Source organism: Narcine bancroftii, chromosome 10, assembly GCF_036971445.1.
Source record: "Narcine bancroftii isolate sNarBan1 chromosome 10, sNarBan1.hap1, whole genome shotgun sequence".
NCBI lineage: Eukaryota > Metazoa > Chordata > Chondrichthyes > Torpediniformes > Narcinidae > Narcine > Narcine bancroftii.
This window is the reverse complement of record NC_091478.1, coordinates 94,978,301-94,994,560: the sequence shown is the minus strand read 5'-3', so window position 1 is coordinate 94,994,560 and position 16,260 is coordinate 94,978,301. Positions and strand designations below refer to the sequence as shown.

At 37.6% G+C, this 16,260-nt stretch overlaps 1 pseudogene; it reads left to right on the top strand.

The window, feature by feature from the left end:
* The window catches only part of LOC138745000 (UDP-glucuronosyltransferase 2C1 pseudogene), a 34,869-nt pseudogene that overhangs the window by 14,130 nt on the left and 4,479 nt on the right, over positions 1–16,260 (top strand).

Below are 16,260 nucleotides of genomic sequence, written 5' to 3'. Positions count from 1 at the left end.
CGTCGAAACTGTATCTCAGTGGAAAGTGTACTGACAGGTTGCATCACAGCCTGGCTTGAAAACTCGAGTGCCCAGGAATGCAAGAGGCTGCAGAAGATAGCAAACATAACCAGATCCATCACAGGCTGCAACCTTCCATCTGTTACAGATATCTATGTGATGTGCTGCCTCAAGAAGGCAGCCAACATCAGAAAAAACCCCCATCACCCTGGTCACAACCTCTTCTCACTGATACCTTTGAGCAGAAGGTACAGAAGCCTGAGGTCCAGCACCTTTAGGTTCAAGAATGGTTTATTTCCAATACTACCAGACTCTTGAACTTCCCCATATTACCCTAAACCTAACCATAAACTTCCCTGGGACTACCAAAAGATCTGTCTGCTCTTCTGAAACAGCATATTCTTTTCCTTGCACTAACAGCATCTGCAAATATTTATCTACCTATCCTTTTATATTTATCTTTATCTTTCTTGCCATTTTGTGATCATTTAATTTGCACCATTAGTTTGTGTATCTCAGCGTGTCCAGCAGGTAAGAATTTTGGTGCATTTGTACCTTGTACTGTTGTATGTGACAATAACCTCTCATCTCATTGAAGGGAAAGGATAATTGACATAAAACTGACGTCCAGCCTTGATGAAGTCGGGGCGGAGGCCGATTGCTGGAGGCATCTTCCACATTTTCAATCCCAACAAATGCCGCACATGTTGCTCAGAGGCTGTGCCTCACCTGGCAGGCTGCGACACACCCTTCCGATCAGTTGTTTTTCCACAGGCTCTGGAGTGATGTGTTCCAGGCTTTCAGCCTGTGGGAGTTACGATGGAGTAGCTGGGAGTGCCTCACCAAAGCAGAAAGAAAGAGCAAGTGCAGCTGTTCCTGCAGCTAATGTAATGTTTTAGAGCACAATTTAACAATCCAATGAAGCTGAATCCAAACCAAATACAACGGATCAAATCTGATTTTAGTTCTAAATAAATGAGGCTGGAACTGGGAAGCTATTAGGCCAGCAGCTGGTTAACTAACTGGTCTACCACCCCTTCTCTCACTGAGTCTGTTCATGATCCCGCTCCCAATGATATGATTAACTGTCCTTCAGCTGCCAGCAAACTACATCTGGAAAATTAGGAAGTGTAGCAGTTCAAATGGCACTGTCATATTCTCTTCCCATAGTTCTCCCCTCCTTTCCCAAAGACCCCCACCTATTCATATTTCCCTCCTCGAATTCCATCCTTTTCCACATTAATTCCCCTCATGGGATTCTTCCCCCTCTCCCCAACTCCTTTGGTTTTCTCTGGTCTCTATTATACCACTATTGTCACCTTCTCCCTGGATTTCAGTCTCCATGTCACCCCCTCCACCCTGTGACTCATCTTGCTTTCTCTCCCTTTTTCTGGCACCTGCCAGTCAACTGCCTCTGTCTGTCATCCTTCACAACTCCTGAATTCGCCAATCCCCTACTGGCCCCTGTCCAATCCTTCGCTATTTCCCTCCCTGCACTCTCAGTCCTGATGAAGGCTCTAGTTGAAGCGTTGACCATTCTGTTTCCACTGATGCTGCTCGACTTGTTGACTTCATCTAGCAGAGGGTATTTTGTTCAAGAACCTTGTTGTTTCTTGCACTGATACTAGCTTTTTTCACAATTTTTAAACCATTTGAATTCTGGAACTCCAAGTTGTGAATGGAACATTTTAACATAGAACATATAGAATATTTTAGGACAGGACTTGCCATTCAGCCCATGATGTTGTTCTGACCTCAGTAAATCTTCTACACAATCTAACTCTTCCTTACTTTACACCCACAAACCCTTTATTTTTCTTGCATCTATGTGCCTGTCAAAGAGTCTTTTAAGTGTCCTGATTGTATTAGCTTCTATCACCAACCCCAGCAATGCATTCCAGGCACCCACTACTCTCTCTGTGTGTAAAAAAAAAACCCTATCCCTAAACTTTCCTCCCCTCATCTTGTACTACTTTCACCCTGGGAAAAAGATGCTGTCTACCTATCTGATCGATACCTCTCATAATCTTGTAGACCTCTATTATGTTACCGCTCATCCTTCTACACTCCAAAGAGAAAAACCCTTGCTCTGTTAACCTTGCCTCATAAGACACATTCTCCAATTCAGGCAACATCTGATAAATCTCCTCTGCACCTTCGTCAAATCTTCCACATCCTTCCTGTAATGGGGTGACCAGAACTGAAAGCAATATTCCAAGTGTGGTCTCACCAGAGTTTTAATAGAGCTGCAACATTATTTCACGGTTCTTGAACTCAATCCCCCTGCTAATGGAGGCTAGCAGGCCAAAAGCCTTCTAAACTACCCTCAAAATTGAGAGATCTATGGATTTGGACCCCAAGGACCCTCTGTTAAGAATCCTGCCATTAACCATGCACTCCACCTTCAAGTTTGACCATCCAAAATGCATCACTTCACACAGATCCAGATTAAACTCCATCTGCCACTTTTCCACCTAACTCTATATCCTGTTTTAACCTACAGCAACTTTCTATACTCTCCACAACTCCAACCTTTGCATCATCTGCAGAATTACTGATCCATCCTTCCAATTCTTTGTCCAGGTCATTTATAAAAATCACAAAGAGGAGGGGTCCCCGAACAGATACCCCTGCAAAACGCCACTAGTCACTGACCTCACGCAGAATGTGCTCCATCTACTACCACTGGCAAGCCATTTTCTAATCCATGACTTTTTGAATGACCAGTGCAGTCTCTGAGAACACACAATGTGAGAGCCACCTCAGGGCTGAACTGAGTATTATAATAACTGTCAGAATTTCTGCTCATTCCCAAAAATATTGTTGCACCCAAGAGAAAAACAAGAACTACAGAGGATGGAATCTCCAGCAAATATTAAAAAGCTGGAGGGACTCAGCAGGTCAGACAGCATCTGTAGAGAGAAATGGTTGGTCAATGCTTTGGGTTGGGACCCTTTGATGAGACTTTTGAATCCTTGTCTGTTTATGAGAAGTGCAGCCAAATCCCAATGTTCAAGATGAAGATTGAAGACCTTAGCAGGTAGTCTCAGTCAAAGCATAGGGGTATGGGTCAGTTACTGTCATCCCAACACAGACAACCCCTATCTCCTGTCCCTGAGAGGGAGCAGGTCCAGGAGCAAGAGAGTAGCCAAAGGTTGTCCTCAGGATGTTCTTTGCACTTGGGCATCTTTGTCTCCTGCAGAAGACTCTAAGTGGCCTAGCCAAAAGTTTCCAGTGATGGAGTGTTGACAGCAGTACCAACATCAAGGCACCCATTAAGAGTTAAAACCATCCATCGCTGAGTCCTTGGTAAACATTAGAAGTTGCAGTCGCTTCTGAGGGCTGCAGTCTCTTTAAATAGGAGGATCCCTGTGAATAAAAACCCTTTGAATAAAGGTCCTTGAAAGTGGTTATGCAAGTAGAGTGGTAAAGAAGGTGTATGGTATGTTTGGCTTCATTGGGCAGGGCATTGAGTACAAAAGAGAGGAGATCACATTGCAGCTGCATAAAGTTTTGTTGAGGCTGCACATAGAAAACTGTGTGCAATTCTCTTCACCCCATTACAGGGAGGGTGTGGAGTCTTTGGAAAGGGGAGAGAAGAGGTTGACCAGGATGTGGCCTGAATCAGAGGGTATGATTATGGGGAGTGGTAGGGGAAATTTGGATTGTTTCCTGTGGCATGTTGTAGGCTGAGGGGAGACCCAATAGAGGTTTAGAAAAGTATGAGAGGCATCGATAGGGTTGACAGTCAGATTCTTTTTCCCAAAGCAAAAATCTCACCCACTAAAGGACATGTGTTTAAAATGAGGTATGTGGGGGGTTGGGTGTGGGGAGGCGGAGTTTAAAGGAAATGTGCAGGGCAGGTCAGAATCTTTTCCTTTTGTGATCCTGTGCTATACTGTACATGTATTATGTTCAATGCTCAGACCAAGTGCCAGTATTTAACTTTGCACACTGAAGTACTACTGCACTCAAGTCAAGTCACCTTTATTTACGGTAAAGATGAGATAGTGAATGCTTTGGCGAGGAAATTTTTGTGGAAAGGTAAAATGGTGAGGGTGTCATTGCAGAAATTGACTTGGAAGTATGCTTTAGGAGGTTTGCAACTTCCTCAGTTTCAGAATTATTATGAATCGGCACAGTTGAAATTTATTAATAGGATGTTTGAAGTGGATAAACCTCTGGTTTGGGCTAATATTGAATTGTCTCAGATTGATGAGAAGAGGATTGATCACTATTTATAAATGGAATTCTCAGCTTTTGCAGAGTTATAATTTATCAATGTTGAAACATTTAATGGAAATGGACTAAAAAGAATGAAATTTTAGGTACTAAAGGTAAAATCTCAGCTAAATCTCCTTTATTTCAAAATAAGCTTTTTTCTTTTACATTAAATAATCAATTTTTGAAATTGTGGGAAGAGAAAGGAATTACATTGGTAGAAGATTGTTATGAGGCTGGGTATTTTATATTGTTTCAAAGAATGAAAGAGAAATATGAAATTTCTTCAAATACTTTGTTTTCTTATTATCAGGTTAGAGCTTTATTGTTAGATAATTTTGGGCTTACCAAGACGGTCTAAATTTGAAAGTTTACTTACTGAAGGTGGTAAGAAAGGATTTATATCTGAGCTGTATGCTCTATTACAGAGTAAAATGCTTAAGACAGATATTTATAAATCTAAATCAAAATGGGAAAAAGATTTGTCCATATTTATTTCCCAGGATGATTGGATGACTTTATGTGAGGACAGTATGATCAAAATTGTAAATGTAAGGTATAGATTGGTTCATTATAACTTTATTCTTCAGTTCTATTTAAACCTCTGAAAAGTTAAGGAAATATAAGTATATTTCTTCTGATTTATGCTTTAGGTGCCATAAACAAGTTGGTTCTTTTCTACACTCTACTTGGTCATGTGAAACCGTGAAGCCTTTTTGGAATATAATTAAGGAACTTTTAGAAGTTTTATTTAAATTTAAAATTTCACTTGTCCTAATGGTATTTTTACTGGGTTATATTAAGCAATTGAGTTTGGAATTAAAATTAGATAAATCTCAAATTGCTTTCTTAAGATTGGCTTTAGCTGTGGCTAGAAAATGTTTGGCAATTACTTGGAAAAATGAGACTGATTTGAGTATTCAACAATGGCATTTGGAAATGAGATCATATAAGATAACATATAATTTCCATAATAATTATTCTTTTTTTGTTAAAGTTTGGAGCCTGTATATGAGATATATGAGATTGAATTTGTAATAGTTTTTTTTCCACAGTGTTGGGGTTGCACTTAACCATGGCAATAATTCATGGTTATTTGGAGTCTAAATTGGAATTTTTCAGGACTTTCTCGGACTCTAAAGTTGATCTACTCTTTTACTCTATTTTTTTTCTTTCTTTTGGGATAGTTTAGAGGGGGTTTGGGAGAGGTGGGTGGGTTAGGGTTGGGGGTGGGGGTTATATGGGGAAAAATATTGTGTACTTACTTATATTTTATTGTATGATTTATTATGATCTATAAATAAGATTTTCAAAAAACAAAGATGAGATAGTGGGGTGAAATAATGATTGATATTGGCGGAGGAAAATGGTGATGGTAGAGCAGTAGTAGATTTAAAGAGCTCCCCATAGCAACAAACATCTCTTTCATTTTATTAATGTTCAGATACAGGTGGTTGGCTCTGCATTAGTCTATTAGCATCTGTAGAGCGCATCGAAAGAACCAAAGACTTGTTGAACCAAACCAAGGCTTTTATTAACTAAAAGACTGGAGAATATCACATGTAGGTCGACCAGTCCAGAATGACCTGGTCTGGCTAGGGGCAATCCTTTAAGACCTCCAGTAGGTGTGACTATACTCTCAGCCAATCACAGTCATCCTACACTACCATCTGTACATATACACATTGGTGATAGAATCTGTACTATCACAGCGTCTGCCCCTCATCTCTGTACGCTGACTCCTCATTCTTACTAATAAGGCCCACCACAGTCGTGTTGACAACAAACTTGGTGATGTGGATCCATCTGGCATAAACAAGAGATGAATTGAGTGTCACTCTGGCCCTAGATGCATTGAAAGCTTTTGACAAACTGGAATGGACTATTTATTTAATGTTTGGGGAAAATATGGACTAGGAGAGGTATTTATTATGAGCCGAAAGCAAAAGTAATCACTAATGGCCAAATATCATCGGTGTTGCCAATGTCCAGATCTGGTAGACAAAGTTGACCATTATCTCCTGCCCTTTTAGTCTTGGCTACAGAACCATTAGTTGTATTTAGGCATAAAAAGCTTCAGGGTTAACAAAGAAGAACATAAAATCAATCTATTTACTGACAATGTTCTGATATATCAGACAGGCCCAGCGAGTTCTTTACAAAAATTGCAGTCTAAATTGGAATTTTTCAGGAATTTTTCGGACTATAAAGTTGATTGGGATAAAAGTGAACTTACAGGTGGAAATTATGATCATGTTAAAAGAGACTCTCAATTTAAATGGCCATTTAATGGGATAAAATATTTAGGGATTAAGATAGACAATAACTTACATAATTTATATATTGAGTTTATCTTCCCTTGCTTCAGAAAATTGAGGATGATTTAAATAAATGGATAACTCTTCCAATTACTTTGATTGGAAGGGCCAATTGTATAAAAATGAATATATTGCCTAAATTACAATATCTTTTCCAAAACCTACCTGTTTTTGTACCACAATGATTTTATCAGAATTTAAATAAATATATTAGGAAGTTTCTGTGGAAGGGTAAGTTTTCCAGAGTCTCAATTGATAAATTAACCTGGAATTATGAACTTGGAAGATTAAATCTCCCAGACTTTAAAAAATATTATTGTCCAACCCAAATGAAGTTCATCACCTCCCTCTTTAATGGAGGAGACAAGTCTTCTTGGGTAAAATTAAAACTGCATAAGATTAGTGAGAAGATAGCAGAAGATTTTATTCAGGTGCCTAACCTTTTACCTAGGATCGTTGGGACTAGACACTTGCCGTTGTTCAAAATCTTCGGAGCTTCAGAATCATTTTGATTTCCCTCCCTTTAACCTCGCCAAAGTTGTGCTGCTATCTCTCTTACCCCCCCTTGCCCACCAAAGTCACACTGTCCTCTCTCCCCCCCTCCCCCGGTTGCCCAAGTCCTGCTGCCGTATCTCTCTCTCTCTCTCTCCCCCCACCCCCCACGCCCCCCTCCAGCTGTAATAGCACCAGGGATGGGCATCAGTATAGGCGATTCAGAGGTGCTTATAAAGTAGCAGAACATGACGGGATACATGGGAGTTGAGTGAGGGATACATTGGGTCATGTTTGATGCCCGTTTTTGGAGGTTGCTGGGTTTTTTTTTAAACTTTATTTATTCGTTCAAAATACAGATAAGTAACATATATAACAATAAACTAAACATGAACGATTTATTTTATATATATAAAAGAAAAAAGAGAAGAAAAAAAAGGACCCTCCCCCCTTTTCAGCCAACTCTCCAAAGGAGAGCCATAAAGAAAGAAAAAGAAAAATTAAGTATACATATTAAGATCTAATCAATGCAAATCAAAATGTAAATATTCCAAATATAACAACCACTTATCAATAAAAACACGCGATACATATGTGATTTTTTCCATTATTAAACAATATTTCATCTCATTATGCCATGTATTAACATCAATCATATTCGTATCTTTCCACGTACTAACAATACATTTTTTTACTACAGATAATGCTAAATATACAAAAGCAAGTTGAAATTTATCTAATCCCAGACCTTTCAAAGGTTGCAAACTACCCAATAAAAATACTGTCGGATCTAAAAGTATCTTAATCTTATACAGATATTCCAGAAACAATTGTACTTTCTTCCAAAAAGATTGTATATATATGCATGACCAAACCGTGTGAAAAAATGTTCTAACAGCGTTACCACATCAAAAACACAAATCTGATTCATGAAAACCATATTAAAAAAGCAACATCAATTTTTCTTTTTCTTAATATATGCCAAAATGCGTTTACGCTTAATCTGTGTGTTTAAACCTTGAACATTAAAAGTAGCAAACCTCAACTTTGACATATCCACTAATATTACTAAGAACTAATAATATTTATATATATAAAAACTCAAAGTAACGTAAATAGGCCCTCCAATAGGAGAAAAAGAAACCACAAATTAAAGTCTAAATAAAATAAAAAATTTTAAAAATAGAAAAAAAAAGATAAAAGTTAAAAAAAAACAAAAAAACTACCAAAAGGTAATAATCCCTAAACCAAACTTGGGTGTGGATCACCCACCAGTGGCTGATGACTAGTAGAACATAGAGCAAATCTCTCCCTTCCCAGCCAAACAAAAAATAACAACAAGATATCATAATGACATAAAAATAAAGTAAGAATAAGTAAGTTCTTCTATTCATCCAAGAGATTCCAAACTCAACAACCCCATTTCAGGAGAAATTAGATTCTTTCCATTTCCATTTCTTCCATTTCTACCATTTCTTCCATTTCCAGAACAACCAGATTTTTCTTTAGGAGACAATGGTGAGCTACGTCTTTGTCCTCTTACATCTGGCAACGAATCAGCAAAAATCATTGCTTCACGCTCATTCTCAAAAAACCGAGATTGAAAGTCTCCACAAAACACCTTCAACACTGCCGGATAACGAAAAGTAGACTTATAGCCTTTACGCCACAGAACTTCTTTAACTGGATTAAATTGACGTCGACGCTGAATAACCTCTTGACTCAAATCAGGATTTTAAAAAACTCTACTATTCTGAATCATTAACGGAGTTGTCGTTGTCTCGCATTTTGCACTGCAAGACGAAGTATCGTTTCTCTGTCCAAATAATTCAAGCTTCAAATTATCACGATTCTCGGTGATTGATCAGGCGGAGCCCTTCTTCTTAAGGCTCTATGAGCTCTTTCCAACACCAAGCCTCCAGAGAAAAATTCTCGTCCCAATATTTGTGGGATCCATTCTGTAAAAAAACGAAGAGGATCTTAATCTTCCATACCTTCCGGCAAACCAACAATCTTCACATTGTTCCTTCTACTTTGATTTTCCAAATAATCTACTTTTCTCTCTAACTCCTTTTCACATTCTCGCAATTCTTTAACGGATGTTTCCACCTCCATCACTTTTTCTGTATTAGAGGTCTCTTGCTGTTTACATTCCAAAAAAGCAGACTGAAATTTTTTTAAATCTTCAGAAAATACTTCCATTCATGTATTAACTGTAATGAATTCTGACCTCATACTATCTTTCATTTGAGCTAACTCTTGCAATATCGGCTGAGTAATGGTACTTAACAGGTTAACTTGTAGTTCAGAAAGACCCAACCCTGTTTTCTTTAACATAGTGTCAGAACCAAATAACTGCAACTCCTGCTGCAGCTCAACAGCAGGCATATTAACAGTTTTACTACATGTTTGAACTCCCAACGACGACACCCCGACTTCCTCAGGGGGTTGATACTGGTCTCCCCTCACAACTCGCTGTTGTTTCAAGAACTCACGAATAAGATCAAGCTCTTCAGATTGAAGTACTGCCTGAGTGGTTTCAAACAATGGATTCATTTTTCTGCGAGCTCCCTCTGCCGTTGACAGACTGCCAGAATCAGGATCCACTTCTTGGAAACATGCACTTTCCTCCTGAGAACGAATAATTGCAGAGATATCCTTCTCCTGGTGAGCAGTAATCTTTTTTTTCAGCTGCAGTTTTTCCAGGCCCTAAATCTTCAACACTCCGAAAATGTAGTTTCTTCTGTATTTGAGGTTTAATCTTTTTGCCATTAGTGCCCATAACAACTCCTTAATACTTTAAACTAAGTTTTAAAAAAGTTTAAGCTTAAAAACAAAAAGTTAAAGACGGGTTCTTAAAAGTCTGGCCAGAGAGGTCGAGATTACACGTCTGGGCTCTACGCCATCTTGCCATGCCCCCCTGAGGTTGCTGGTTTTCGGAATTCCAGACAAAAGGTTAAGCACCTGTATATGAATTTAATTCTAAATTACTATTTGGCCCTAAGGACCCCCCCCTTACTAAAATAAACTCAATGGTCAAATTGGTGTTAGGGGAGGCCCCTCACCCAAAACACTCCTCGCTCAAAATAGATTAATTCCCTTAACAACTGAATAAAATTCTAGAAACTAGGTCTTAGAGTGGGATCAAATATATTGAAGATTGTTTTGAGCAGGGATAATTTTTGAGATTTGAACAAATCAGGAATAAATTTGAAGTTTTAAATACATCCTTTTTCTTCTATCTTCAGTTAAGATCTTATTAAAGGGATAAATTAGGTCCAGTACTGGCCAACCTGCAATGTACTGAAATAGAGACTCTGGTTCAAAAGGGGATCACAAAGAAATTTATCTCAAAAATATATTTCTTAGTTCAGGTGGAAGCCCCTAAATAAGGATTAGATAAGTCACGAGAGAGATGGGAATCTGATTTGGGTCTAGAAATTGATCCATTTTGCTGGTCTGATCTGTGTCAGGACAGCAATGTAATTTTTTATATCAGCTGTACCTTACACTGCAAAAATTAAATAAATTATCCAATCTATGTTTTCGATGCGGTCAAGATATAGGGATCTTTTTGCATTCGACCTGGTCATGCCTTAAGGTGAGATGCTTTAGGAAGATTTGGGAAGTATCCTGGAACAAATTACCAGAATTTGATATGCTCAGGTGCCAGAATTAATTTTGTTGGGGAAATTGGCAGACTTAAGACCTAAAATGAGGCTGTCAAAATATCAATTGAAATTTGTTAAACTTGCTTTAGCCGTGGTCAGGAAGTGCATAACCATGATACACCAACTCCACATCTGTATCATGAGACCGTTACATGATGGGGACTTCAAATCTCCCATTTTATTCAGGTATGCTACTGCTGAGGTGTTGTCTAGGTGTTTCAGATGTTTTGCATTTCCTCACTAATTTGTTTTATGTTCACGTAGCCAGCTATGGTGCTAGCAATATGGCCAAGAGTGCTTTGGCGGCTTTCCTAACTCTACGAGACACTGAACACTCTGTTGGGAATCATTCCCTGATTTAAAGATTCATCAACATGTGAATACCCCTTTTCTCTGCACAGAATGATTTCAGTGCCAACTGAGCTGCCAACATTTCTAAAAAGTTAATGCCAGATGCTGAAGTCATTCTAATCTCTTGAATAGTCCATCTGCCACCAGCAGAGGTAGTGAAGTCTGTGGCGCCCCATCCTTCACCATGAGCATCTGATTGGATTTCCATATCAAATTTTCTACTCTCTATCATGGCATAAGCTTCTGATACATTTGTCGTCCACCACGCAGGATATGCTCTAGCTTCTTGCAATAAGCTCATAGGTCTATCAAAATGACCCCTGGCAGCCTTTAAGGCTTGTACTTTATCTCTTTCCAGGAATCTATATTTTAGCAAACTGTAAATTTTGTAAATTATCTTGGCGCTGAACTAAGTCCATTAGGTAGTGCCTTATATTGCCACAATTCACCCTTCCAAATAAACTTCAGGCACTTTCTAGATACTGAATAATAAACATCTTGTAAATTGACAGATGCCATAAAATGGCCCTTATGTAATAAAGGCATAACGGAGTGAATTGTGTCCATTTTAAAATGTTGGTATAAGACATACTCATTTAGGTCAGATAAATCTAAGATCACTCTTGTTCCCCCGCTTCTCGTGAATATGTTGGATATGAACTAATTCTCTTCCCGGCAGCACTGTTCTATAATGTTTTTGCGTTCTAAAGCCATAATCTCTTTATGTGTAGTTTCCATGAGCTGGGGGCTGCATATATAATTGTATATGCCTTTCTCCAAACCAGAGGGAATTTCTGTGGGTCAAACTCAATTTAATACCTAGACACGTATGCCGTACATTAGCATCAGTACCATTAGCTAAAGAACATTGTTAATTGACCACCCACAATCTTATCATCATAATTAGAAAATCCACTCAACTGTCACTAGGTGGTCCTCATTTTTTCGGTGTTCTTGGCCGGCATGGCTGTGCAATCTGGCTCGATCTCTGCAAAGAGCTTTTGGCAGGAAAATTCTGCTGCTACTGTCTCCACAGAGGGCGTTGCCCGAAAGAATGCCTGTGTGGTGGTGCTGCCTGAGAGGGATATCCTCTCTTAAAGTACCATGCGTCCCTGCAATAGGGATGAAACATAGCAGTTGCTCTTATCTGTACTCTCGAGCCTCTAACCACTCCAGCCGTTGCCTTCTGCTGCTCATTCAGGTCCTTCACCTGTTTACTCAGATCATCACCAAAGAGAAATTTAGTGTCAGGATTAGCGGGTTTACATAAATGAGCACTCCAAACATTTAGATCAGGCTTTATCAGGAACTGATTCTAATTGGCAAGGGAGAGCAACCCCAGCGCATTTTGTTGTGTTTCTGTTATATCTGATGATAGTGTCTGGACACATGCAGTGATACCTTTAACCATAGAGCCCTGTAATCTTTGCAGCTTCATATCTTTAATATTACTATCTTGTCTAATCATCTGAGACAAAGGTTCAATAACCAATGCAAATAGAGCTGGTGACAAAGGGCAGCCTTGCCTAGTCAATCTGGATAACATAAAACATAAACCCTAACCCTAACCCATTTGTCACAATTCTAGCAGTAGGACTTCTATATAAAACTTTAATCGAACCAATAAAGAAAGGCCCAAAATTAAATTTCGCCAAAACTTCTAAATAAAAAAAACTCCATTCGATTCTATCAAAAGCCTTCTCTGCATCCAGAGAAATTACCATTGGTTGGTCAGATTGCTCCTGAGAAACATTAATTTAAAAAATAAACAATAATATTGTCTGTTGAATAACAATTTTTAATAAAACCTGCTTGAACTACATGAATTAAATCTGGTAAATATGTAGCTAATCTATTAGCTAGAACCTTGGCAACAATTTTATAGTCTACATTCAATAAAGAAATAGGTCTATAAGACCCTGCTTTTAATAGGTCCCTATCCTTCTTAAGAATAACTGTAATAAAAGTCAAATAAATTTTAAATTTAAAAAAAAGGATAACAAGTAATTGCTTTAGAAAAAGAATCTGGAAAAGAATAAATCTCTGTCACCTGTTTCAATAAATCAATCAATAAAAGAATTAATAAGTTCTGAAATTCTTTATAAAATTCAGAAATAAAACTATCATCCCCTGGAGACTTCCCAGTGGGCATAGATCGAAGTGCATCCATCACTTATTTAACAGTAAAAGAAACATCTAGTTTCTTGATATCTTTATCCTTCAAAGAAGGTCAAACTAAATCAGACAAAAAAATTATCAATTTTAGCTTCATCTTCCAAAATTTTAGAAGTATACAATTTTTCATAAAATTTACAAAACTCATCATTAATTTCCTGAGATTTATATGTAATCATTGAATCATGTCTAATAGCATTTATTGTTCTTGAAGCATGCTCCATTTTTAGCTGCTAAGCTAAAACTTTATGAGCTCCCTCACCCAATTCATAATATCATTGTTTCTCTGTAATAATTTCTCAAATTTATGTTTGTAATGAATTATACCATAATTTCATATTAATTAAGCATGTTTTCTTAACCTCTGTGGAATTTCATTGTAAATCCTTTTCCAAAATTTCTATTTCCTTCTCCAATTTACTAACCTCAGCCATATGTTGTTTCTTAATTTTAGCAGTATGACTAATAATTTGTCCCCATACATAAGCTTTTAAGGCATCCCATAAAACAAATTTACTATCCACTGAACCTATGTTGACTTTCAAAAAAAGCTGTAATTGATGGTAATTGATCCCTTATAAATTTACAAAATTCAGGATTTTTCAACAATAAAGAATTAAATCTCCAACAATAAACATTCTCAATTCTCTCTGAACCTGTACATGTTAACAAAGAATGATCAGACAAAATCCTAGTCTTATATTCAGCCTTCAAAACTCGACCTTGTAATTGTGATGATACTCAAAATAAATCTATTCTAGAATAAGAATCATGACAGAATGAATAAAATGAAAAATCATTCTCCTTAGGATTTAACTTTCTCCATATATCTACAAATTTATATCCTTCATTAACACTATTAACTGTTTAGCCATTTTGGTTCTAATTACTGATTTTGGAGATTTACCTAATAACAACAATTAAATTCAACCCCTACCATAATTTTATCATATGCCTGATTTAAATTTAAAAAAAGAATCCAACATGAATTGCTCATCATCAATATTAGGAGCATAAATATTCATTGAAGTCCAACATTCAGAAAATTTTTTACAATCAACAGCCAAGAGCCTACCAACTGACTCAAAAACTGATTCCAATTTAAAATATAACTTTTTATTAATCAAAATAGCAACTCCTCCTGCTTTGGAATTAAAAGAAGACGCTATAACTTTCCCATCCCAATCTCTTTTTAGTTTCTGATGTTCCTTTTCAGTCAAATGTGTCTCTTGCAAAAGAGCAATGTCAACTTTCAATTTTTTAATATATGCCAATACCCTCTTTCTCTTAATCGTATTATTAAGCCCATTAACATTAAAAGTAGCAAAATTTAAATTGGCCATTAGAACACATCTATAAACACCCCACCAGAAATGGCAAAACACCTCCCCAAGGCTACAGCAAAAACAAAACTAAAGATCTCCTCCAAAGATAAAAAGAAAAAGAAAAAGAGAACCCCTTTAAAAAAACCCTAAAAAAAATACTATTATAGTATTTACCCCCCTCAATTATACGGGAGTGACCAATGCCACAAAGTGGCTGACGTCTTCAGAAGGATCGGTAGCCGAACCCACCCCGAGCAAAACAACAAAATATAATATATAAAAATAATTTCAAGTGTGAAATGCTTCTTCCAAATCTCGATTAACCTGATCATCATCAATTCCAAGATCAATAAACTGCTGAGGTTCCATCTCTCACTTTCCATTCTTCCTCTTCAGAACCAAAACAGGTTGTTGAGGAAATCCTTCTTGACTTTGGAGCTGCTTATTATCAGGTAAAGAATTAGCAAATGTAAGAGCTTCAGCATCATCACTGAACAACTGAGATTGATAATTTCCATAAAAAACTTTAAGTACAGCAGGATACCGAAAAGCAAATTTGTATCCTTTCTTCCACAAGACAGCCTTAGCTGAATTAAATTCTTTACGATGTTTAATTACAGCTTGACTCAAATCAGCATTAAAAAAAGTATAATTTTTAACTACTAAAGGGCCCTGGTTACTTCTTGCATTTTGAACAGCTACTCTTAAAATCAACTCTCTGTCTTGGTAGCGCAAGCATCTCATCAAAATAGAATGTGGAGCTTGACCAGGAAGTGGTTTCCTTTTTATTGCTCGGTGAGCTCTGTCTAGTTCCAGATCATTCGGAAAATATGCTGTTCTCAAAATCTCGAGAATCCACTTCTGAAAAAAACTGAACCGGGTCTAGGCCTTCAAAATCTTCCGGAAGACCAACTATTTTAACATTATTTCTTGGACTCTGATTCTCCAAGGCATCAATTTCTTCAATAAGTCACTTTTCTGAATCTTCCAGCCAGTAAAAGAATCCTCCATCTGCCCTATCCTTTCTTTACATTGATCCACATCATCTTTAGAATCAATAAATTCTTCTTCAATCTTCTTAAATTTATCCTGAACCTTGTCCACAGCTTTCAAACATTTTGCCACTGCAAACTGTTCCTTCATAACTGAAAACCCTTGACTCATTTGAATAGCCAAGTTCTCTATCTGCTTGGATAAATCAATAGATAAAGTTGAGACTGAATGGTGAGGATCAGACTTAAACTTTAAAATCTGCTTCACCATGGGCCGACCCTTATATATAAATATATCCTCCTCCTCCATAGCTTGTTCTTCCTCTTCTTCCACCCATTTAATGTCCACCTCTTCCTCCTATGTCAATACCGAAGTTGCTTTGACCCGACTACGAGTATGGATTCCCCCCCACCCCCGTCAGACCTGGATCACTGGACCAAGGGCAGTCGAGTCCCCCTGCAGCCTGGGTCATACTTGATCAGGAGGAGGTCAACGTTGGGCACATGCGCCATCTTCCACAACAATGTGTGAAGTCGGTGCTGGTGTTGTATTAATCCTACCAGAGGACTGGTGTTGTAGACGGGGATGAAAAGAAAGTTAGTCTGGCTCCACTTGCAAGGTAATTGTTAACTGTTGAATAGCTCTTTTCTTTGCTGGTTGAACTTTAGATTTTTTTTCATAGCTGCTTCTAAAGTATAATCAAAAGTTTCTAAA